Genomic DNA, 307 nt, shown 5'->3' on the forward strand with positions numbered 1-307 from the left:
ATCTCTCTCCTCCCAATCTCCCGGCTCCCAATCTCCCGGCTCCCAATCTCCCGGCTCCCAATCTCTGTCCTCCCAATCTCTCTCCTCCTAATCTCCCAGCTCCCAATCTCCCGGCTCCCAATCTGCCAGCTCCCAATCTCTGTCCTCCCAATCTCTCTGCTCCCAAACTCCCAGCTCCCAATCTCCCGGCTCCCAATCTCCCGGCTCCCAATCTCCCGGCTCCCAATCACCCGTCTCCCAAGCTCTCTCTTCCCAATCTCCTGGCTCCCAAACTCCCGGCTCCCAATCTCCCGGCTCCCAATATCTC

The sequence above is a fragment of the Scyliorhinus canicula genome, chromosome 5 (assembly GCF_902713615.1).
Source record: "Scyliorhinus canicula chromosome 5, sScyCan1.1, whole genome shotgun sequence".
In the NCBI taxonomy this organism is placed as follows: Eukaryota; Metazoa; Chordata; class Chondrichthyes; order Carcharhiniformes; family Scyliorhinidae; genus Scyliorhinus; species Scyliorhinus canicula.